The sequence below is a fragment of the Solanum tuberosum genome, unplaced genomic scaffold (genome assembly GCF_000226075.1).
Source record: "Solanum tuberosum cultivar DM 1-3 516 R44 unplaced genomic scaffold, SolTub_3.0 scf00532, whole genome shotgun sequence".
In the NCBI taxonomy this organism is placed as follows: Eukaryota; Viridiplantae; Streptophyta; class Magnoliopsida; order Solanales; family Solanaceae; genus Solanum; species Solanum tuberosum.
The window spans coordinates 231,465-240,069 of NW_006239461.1; positions in this window are offsets into that span (position 1 = coordinate 231,465).

Here is an 8,605-nt window from a genome sequence, read left to right on the forward strand (position 1 = left end):
GGGGGGGGGGGGGGGGGGGGGGGGGATTCGTGCTAGTTGTATCTCCCAGAGCTAGAGACGGTCATGGTTTCATGCTATGTAAATCACCTTACTGCTCCATTTTGGCAGCATAATATGATCATGTGATTGACAATGAGTGCCTGTTTTGGTAATTCATCATTGTGTCAAGGGTCTACCGGGAACAACCTCTCTACCACACACAAAGGTAGGGATAAGGTATGCTTACATCTTATCCTTCAGACACCACTTGCGAGATTACATTGATTATGTTGTGATTGGCTGGAGAATTGCTTGTAACTTTTCTTAACTTTAGTCTTTAGATATGTTATAATAGAAAACATATACCACTTGAAGTTGTATCGTCTATTAGATAAGTCAACTTTTGCTTAAAATGGAAGTTAAGCACCTTTGTCATGTCATAAATGTAGTTGCTATCGATATAGTGCTTGTCTTTTTTGCTTAAACAAGGCAAGTAGTAACTAATGCTAATTTTGTTTGCCACATATTGGGAAATTTGTACACCATAGAGAATATTCTTGATCGGTGTTATCAAAAGCAAAAATCGCAAAAAAGCTCTAAGGTTCATTGGTAAAGTGAATATCAATTGTTTAGTGTTGTCTCATCGGAAAAGGTTCATTGGCAAGGAAAATTATGTCTTAGAACCTTGATGATGACACTAAAGCGCACATTAAGCGAGGCAAAGCGCTCAACACATTTTGAACCTCGCTTCAGGGCTTAAGTGCGCCTTTGATAACACTGGTCTTGATCAATTACAATCTGTGTGCATAGAAATACATTTAATACTCTCTATTTAGTTCAATTCTTATAACAATCCCAGAATATTTTACTTCATCATTAAAAAACAATCCCAGAATGTTTTGTTTTTGACTTTTTTAGTCATATTAATGTCTTAAGATATACTCTTTCTTCATTAAATATTTACTTTATGTGTACCATCTCTCCATAATTGAGGTGTTTGTAGTTTCAAAGTAAATACTACTAAGAATAAAAAATAAAATAAAAATCTGGTCTTAAACTTTTAAAATGAAAAATAATTTGAGAAAACTATTTTAAGAAATCATAATGAATTATTTGAGATTGAGGGAATAGTATAGTTGAAAGCCGGAAAAAAACCTATAGGGACGGTTGGGATTAGATATATAAAAATAAATAAGAAAAAACAATTGGATATACTAAACTCTCCATATAATTTGAAATTAAAAAAAAACATTAGATCACAAAAATCTACGGCAATCTTATCCTGCATTTCTAAGCGGGATATAAATGGTTGTTTTATTTTTTGAGACGAGTAACCCTTCAAAGTGAAACTCAAATGGAATTTGAAGTCTCCGATGCTATTCAAGTTCCATCAAATTCAATGCAAGATTCGATCTTGACAATTCCTTTATTGCCACTAGAACTCATCACTTAAATTCTGTTGAGGCTTCCAGTGAAATCCCTCTTGAAATTCAGGTCTGTTTCACAATCTTGACTTGCTTTAATCTCTAATCATGTATTTATCAAGACTCATCTTAGTTTATCTGCTAATAACAAGAATACGGAAGACACCCACCATGTACTTTTTTTGGATATTGGTGGAAAGAAATGGAATTACAAAGAATGTCCTCTTAAATCTTTATTTTATGACGCTGTTACCGTGGCTCTTGAATTGGATTTTTCCATTGAAAACGACATGTATTGGCTCTATGTTAAGGGTTCTTGCAATGGATTGGTTTATCTTGCCCATGATAGTTTAGAATATTCCCTTTTATGGAATCCAACAACTAGAAAGCACAAGAATTTGCCACTTTTTAGACCTAGATTGAAAAAATAGGAACGCGCATATGGTTTTGGATATGATGAGCTCCATGATGATTATAAGGTAGTGATTATTTCTTATAATTATATTGTTCGCGATTCAGATGACATTGAGGTCAAAGTATATAGTCTAAAGAGTGATTCTTGGACTAGTGTTGATTATTGTGATGAGACATTCTCTAACAAAAAAAGTGTTGGTTATTGTGGGGATAGATTAATTTTTTGAAGGCTCTTTTGTGGATGGAAAATTTCATTGGGGTACTTCTATTTCTGATCCTGATCCTAATGTGCGTAAAGGTAGGAACATTATTGCTTTTGATTTAGCTAATGAGAAATGGGAAAAGGTGGAGAAGCCCTCCTATGGAGAAGGAGAGACTGAATTGCTTGTGGGAAAGTTAGGAAGTCATCTTTCTGTCTTCTGTGATTATAAGACAACTCATTTAGGTGCTTGGGTTATGAAGGAGTATGGAGTGAAAGAAAGTTGGATAAAGATGTTTACCATCAGGTATCCAAATGATCCAGAATGGTATCCAAGCTTTTTCATGTCAAATAAAGGTGAAATATTGTCGGTGTTTAGAGCAACTTCCATGATATACAATTTAAATGATGACTCATTCAGATATTCAGATGTTACTAACTGTCATGACGGTTGATATGCACAATTCTACCTTGAAAGCCTAGCTTGCCCTTTTTCAACCCAAGGGACAGAGGACGCCAAAAAGCTGCTCGTATCAAAACAATCGAGTGACAAATAACTTGTAAGAGTACTTTCTTCTCAAGTGCTTTCAAATTCTGTTTGTTATTTCAAATATTAAACAAGACACACATGTGAAGGATCTCTTTAAACTATATTGCTTCTGGATTAGTTTTGGTTGTCTCCTTGCTGCTAATCGTTAGATGTATATTTTCTTCCAGACGAATTACTTGTCATTCCATTTTGGTCATTTCTTTCCCTTTGACAGTACCACTAACACAAGCAACACTGCAATGCAAGGATAAAGAACTTAGGAGGCTCATTTTATCTGCTTTGATCATGAGGGTAGGGTGGGGATACCAAAGAAAAAGAATATAAGAGAAAGAGAGTTCGGAATGAACTTCGTTTGAGAGGGTCCTATCTATTCTAAGGTTTTGTAGATTGAAGTGCAAGCTTTTGTCAACTTTGTTATATGACCTAGAATTTTGAACAAGAATTATTCCTACTATAAATTCTTTTCTCTTGTTTCTACACAGACTGGCAAATTTTATCTATAGTTTGACCTATCAATAAATAAAAGAAAAATTGTATATGTAGTTTTACCTTTTCTGATAATTTGTATATGGTTTCTTGCTTTGTAAATCACTTAATTACTCCTTTTGGGCAGCATAATATGATCATGTGATTGTCATGAGTACTGCTTGTGAGTTTTCTTAACCATAGTTCTTATGATATTTATTTATAACATATATCACTTGAAGTTGCACTGGTCTGGACATCAGATATGCTAACTATGGTATATTTGTTTGTTCATTGCTTAAGTTGCACAGTTCAGCGCTTTTGTCATGTCCCAGATGTGTAGCTGGTATTGATAAAGAGCTTGTCATTTTCATTCAAACAAGGCGGACTGTTACTAATTATGGTTTTGTTTGCTAGTACATTTGAACACAGGACAACCCTGCATTTGGTGCTTCTATATCTGCTGTGTTTCTACTTGTCATCATTTGAGTTGTTATTTATGTGACAAAAAGTTGTTCCTATTCTTGATGTTGATCTCCGAAAGAAGTTATATGTATATTTTGTGAACTGGAAGTTAGGTTCAGTGTTTCGGATCCCAACAAGAATGGAAGATGGTGCAACATAGATCATGGACGTTACTTCAAATGGAAAAAACCTTAGCCTGCCTCACTTGCTTTTTTCACTACATAAATAAGGATATAAGTGAAGTCCGATATGTATGGATGATGGATGACACACCCAGAATTGCTAGGTATAAACTTAGAGATTAATTATAATATGTTTCTTTCCATTCCTCATGAGCCACTTATTTCTCCGAAACAAGAGATTAAAGTCATCTTTCTCCTTTTCCCTAAGAAGTCGACGGTGTTAATTTATTCAAGTTGTTGAGACCATAAAAAAGGGAAGAAACAAATGAAGGTCTCTTGTTAATTCAAATGATTTTAGGTTAATTTGATTTGGTTTGTCTGCTTTGTAGGTTTACAAGTTAGAGCATCCGATTATTGAAAAAATTGTTGTTAAGATAACTTTTGACATTATAATTGGCAAAACAAACAGAGTATGGTATTGTAAATATTATTATAGCTTCTAGATATAATTTTTATTTGGTTCATAGACTAACCATGTCCAGCTCAGTGCTCAATCCGTAAAATTTAATAATTTTCAATATTTATTTGAATTGAATCTAAACTTTAATGAAGTGATAAAGAAAGCCGATGTAAAATTTCGTAAGTTTATGAATTTAATTTGGGCTATGTTTATGTTTTAGAAAATTTGTTATTGAGGTAAATTTGAGGTGTCTAGGATCCATACGACAATGTAGAGATGATTAGAAGCAGGGTTGTTTATTGGATAGATTAGATGGATAATTATGTTTGACGATTTAATATACTGGATATCGATTTTAAAATGTATTAATCAATTAGCGAACCAATAAGAACCGGTTGGTATGATATCAAATTAGCAATTATCAAGTGATGTATAGACTAATTATAACACCAACTTGCATCTTAAATACTATTGTATTATTCTTTTTCTTCAATTAAAATCACAACAAGAAAATACCTAACATTGCTTTAATTAACTCATGTCTCTTTTTTTCCCCATTAAATATAGACTAAATTTTAGGAATAGCAAATATAAAAATCATATTAGCGCTCTATATCTACAGGTTTGTTGTTTGCGTTCCATAGCAAACAGAGCATCTAATTTGTATAAATCACATCGATTTGTATAAATCGCTTGTGTCTATGAAAATTGTGTTTGTATATGTATATGTTCTTTGTGTTAGGCTAGAGTGATGAACGAGATTAGGAGAGAGAAGAGAGAGGCGAGCGAGAGAGGGAAGATAGTGGAGATAGGTGAATTGTATATGTATATTGGTTAGATAATTTTATATATGTAATTACTATGCATATGTATCAATGATTGTATTTGTATATCTGCGTAAAATTTGAATTTGTATATAATTGAATCAAGTTAAAGCATTTGTATTTGTATATCAAATCTCTCTCTCTTTAAACAAACACAAATTGTACATTGTATTTGTATAATTTGTGTTTGTATAAAGCAAGAGAGAAAGGCAAAAGAGAATCGGACAGGGGAAGATTTATATTAGTATAATTATAAGTGTATAGGACGGAGAAAATATGTATTTGTATTTGTATATACAATCTCTCTCGATTTATACAAACACAAACACAATTTATACATTTGTGTTTGTATAAAAGTGAGAGAGGCGAGAAAGAGAATTGAGAGTGGCGAGTGAGATTTAGGTGATAGAGGCGAGAATGACAATGTGTTTGCTATAAATTAGAATTAAATGACAATATAGCTATGACATTTATTTTGAATTAATTTTACTATAATGCACAATTTTCCCTTAAACATATCATGAGATTTGTCTCCAACAAGAACAAACCAAATCTGTATGCACCATTAACAAGAAAAAAAATTAGAACCCGGAGGGGGGTATAAATTAATAAATATATTGGAAAAATATAAATATGATAATTCTTGTGGTTTATCCGATAAGAAAACTGAGTAATTCATCATCACATCGATAAATTGTCAATTATAAAATTTTAATTTGTTAATCCAATATCCCTATACCAATAAGTTCATAAGACAAATTTGCGATTGAATTATCGGTTATGACTCGATTTTGAATATTTCATATTGAACATGTAACGTAAGAATTTGGTGCAATATGAGAGTGGTTGGAAGTGAAAAAATAGTCAAAACTTGAATCTCCAAAATTTTTGGTTAAAACTGTAAAACAATGGGTTAAGGCCCCTATGCACGTCCCTCGTGAGTTTTGAATTTTTCATTGATGATAAATACAAAGCACTGGACCCCATAATACACGTCCAGCGTGAGGTCTTTTGGACAATAAAAATGTATGTTGCGCGATCAACGTGAGGTTTTTTGGACAACAAACATGTGTGTTGTGCGATCAATGTGAGGTTTGTTTCGCTATAAATAGTTCCTAAGTGGAGAGAAAGGAAATAAAAGAGAGTAGGAAAGAAGAAGCTTTTGTAGTTAAATATTCAATTCAATGTATTTTGATATTTATCCGTTTTCAAGGAAGATAGTGATGATATGAGAGATTAGGTGAAAGCTGATTTTCTAAAAAGTTTATAATTGTCGACTTCTTTCAATAAAATAATTTTTTTGTATGTATATGTCTTTCAATTGATAAGAATGACAATTATAAGTTTTCTAGAAGCCCAGCTTTCACCAAATCTCTCAAGTCAACGATAAAAGTTTCTTGATAGAACTTTTGTCAAGAATTAGAATTACACTCTTTTACACATAAATTTACTTAATATGGACTAGAGGAAGTATTAATTACGTTCAATTATATTTTCTACTTTTTGAGTTGATTTATTTTCTTTTTACAAAAATCACTTTTTTATATCTTTCTTTAACATCTCACATTAAAATTCAAAAGTCTCACCCACTTCATAAAACTTTGTGCTCAAGATATATAAATAAAATGAAAAGCTTGTATTTATCCATGTTCATAGTTACTACTCTATTCGTTCTAATTTATTTGTTTTCTTTTCCTTTTTAATTCATTTTGAAAAGAAAGTTTCTTTTCATTTTTTGATAATTTTTTAACTAATTTTTCACATGACATATTTAAAAGATTAATGAACATTTTGATATATTTTTAATTTAAAATGCCCAGTTAATTTTTTTTTTGCTTAAATTTCAAATAAATCAAAATCAAACAAATAAATTAAAAAGAAGCAAATACCTTCTCTATTTCATATCACTTGACCTGACATACTGCTTAATTTATTTTTAGTTAGAGGTGTATTGTATTTTACCTAATTTTATTAATGATATTTTGAAATTATAAATTTGACTAGTATTAATAGTTAGTTAATATTGAGGATAGCATAGAAAAAAAAGCTAAAATCATCTTGATTGTTATAATTGACGCATGAAGTTTAATATATTAGTTTTGTTGAGCTTATTTTACAAAAAAAAATCTTAATTAAACTTTGTTTATAATCTTTGTTTGTTGGGTATTAATCGTTCCCTCTTTTTCCGACAAATTCTTTAATTTTTATGTTTTTCTGTAGTTTTTTATCGCGATTGCTGATGCAGAATTTTTTTCATTCGAGTGTTGTTTAATTTCTGATAGTTTTCTTTTTTATTATTATTGTGTTGTTCTATATATTGAAAATGTATAATCTTTTATCTTTTTCATATTTAAATATATAATGTTATTTTTCTCATATTTGATTGGGTTGCTGGGTTTTTGTATTTCCCACTTCTAGTGTTGGATGTTTGTGATTTCTCTATTGATGGTTCAACGGAGTTGATGTTTTATGTTTTTCTCTCGCTTTGTCTACTTGTGCTTATTCCTTTAAAAGTTCATTGACCCTGACACGAGTGCTGCAATAAAAAAAGATGAATTTTCATATTGTAGGTGTTTCGTGATAATAAAAACTTCTCCCCTCAAGTTCGCAGGTTAGCTTCATGTTCCTTATGAATTAAAAAGACTCAATCGGATATGATAGGTAATTACATGTTCTATGGTGATATTTAATAAAAGTAAGTTCTCTCTTCTTTCGGACATAATTACCACCCCAATAAATATTGTCACCCAGATAATATTAAATGACAGTAACTTAAATTATCTTATATTTCAGAAGGATATATGAATTTTGGTATAGTTGGTAACATCTTTTGAGTGATCTGTTGATTTATTGGATTTTATTGGGTGTATTTTGAACACAAGATAGCTTCTGAGCTTCTTATTCTACCAAAAAATTAAACACACTTCATATAGCTTTTCGTGATCCTTTAATATTCTTGATAGTTCTTGTAGTAGCACTTCTCTTTTTGTTGGTCACGAGAAGGAATAATAATGATTTTAAAGCAAAAAAAAAGGTACTCTAAATTGTAATTAGTATGTCTTAATTCAGGTTTGTAAGAGGACGAGTTTCAATAAATAGATTATTTTTTTTGGACAAATTGAGGGTGATGCAACTTCTCATTTAGTTTAATTTGATTGAGCTCTATGTTATATTCATATTTTCTAATGCATTTTTATTAGTTACCTTGTGAGAATTATAGTAGGAGTAGCAGAGGCAGTTTCCATGTATTTTATTGATTTTTGAAATAAATGATTGTGGATGCTAAGAATATATTTATTTTTTGGGGTGAAATTCTCTATTTGATTTTTGGTTTCTTCTCCTTGAGTTATTTATAACTGTAATCTTTTAATTAGGGCTACTCATTCCATTTCAGTATTTTTTCTTTTGATACTCTCCCTATTTGTTCATATGTAAATGGAAAAGAGTTATAATGGTGAAACAAAGCGTTGGTTAGTGTCCAAAATTATAATTCCAACGTAATTACTATTAAGGCTCTTTTACAGTGTTTTGTATTGTATCGAAATGTAAAACAAACAAGAATAAGGGTGTGAAAAGAAGAACAAATCTTTTTCATTTTTTGTTATTAACATATAAACACTTGTTTCATGTTTATGAAAAAAGAAAGTAATAGATCTTGTTCCCTTTTCCTAAACAACTTTTCTTCTTCTTTTTTATGGTATTA